The 882-nt window shown below is 34.5% G+C and overlaps 1 pseudogene; it reads right to left on the bottom strand.

Moving 5' to 3' along the window:
- Nucleotides 1–517: 517 nt before the first annotated feature.
- On the bottom strand, nucleotides 518–634 carry LOC148479107 (5S ribosomal RNA; annotated as a pseudogene).
- Nucleotides 635–882: the final 248 nt, after the last annotated feature.

Here is an 882-nt window from a genome sequence, read left to right as displayed (position 1 = left end):
ACCATGTTTCAAGCATCGTTGTCTACTAGGCTGTCCAGGCCATACAGCAATCCTGCTTCTACACCACATTTCAAGCATTGCTGTCTACTAGGCCCAAAAGGATAGAGAGATACTGCACAGAACTAAAGAATAGTACATTGAGTTATAAACCAACCTTTTCTCAGTAGCAGATAATTATCTGTTATCTATGATCGTTGGTGGTACTCCCAAAGCCCATTATGTATACACTCAAGCAATATAGAAAAAAAGTAGGGCTATGGTGTGGGGCACTCTTGTTAATGGATAATTGATTAATTTAATACATAACTTTTATTAGCAACAATATGATAAAATAAAGTACCATATAATTAATTTAAAATCAGATGGTGTGAATCCATCATCAAAATTCACGATAAAATCTAAAGGCGAATTGTAAGTATGTACACAATCAAAACTGGATATATTGGATTGGTAATTTAATTAAGTGTCTATATTGATATTGTCTGGCTTTGTTCAAAAAACCATCCCATAATTTATTTTGCTACAGCACCTGGTATTCCCTGGGAGTCACCTTCCAAGTACTAATCAGGCCAATTACAGTTTAGCTTCCAAGATCAGACGAGATTGGGCAATCATGTAATGTATGGCTGTAGATGTATAGGGAAAATTGCACAATTACAGCACAGAGCAATATAAATGTAGGACTAATTCTGTCAATAGTCCATTTGTTGGCAAAATATCACAAATCCAAAGAAAGAATGCACAAGCAGACTTAATTTGTATCATGTATCAACATAATATGTCAGAAAAGTGTTGGCAAAATAGAGTATACAATAGTTTTGCTAATAAAGCCTCATTAATAAATGAAGAGGCCCAGCATATGCGTAATATAATCGTACAAAG

Source organism: Taudactylus pleione, unplaced genomic scaffold (genome assembly GCF_031769625.1).
Source record: "Taudactylus pleione unplaced genomic scaffold, aTauple2 ptg000637l, whole genome shotgun sequence".
In the NCBI taxonomy this organism is placed as follows: Eukaryota; Metazoa; Chordata; class Amphibia; order Anura; family Myobatrachidae; genus Taudactylus; species Taudactylus pleione.
The sequence above is the reverse complement of the archived record's forward strand: the minus strand, read 5'-3'. Positions and strand labels throughout refer to the sequence as shown.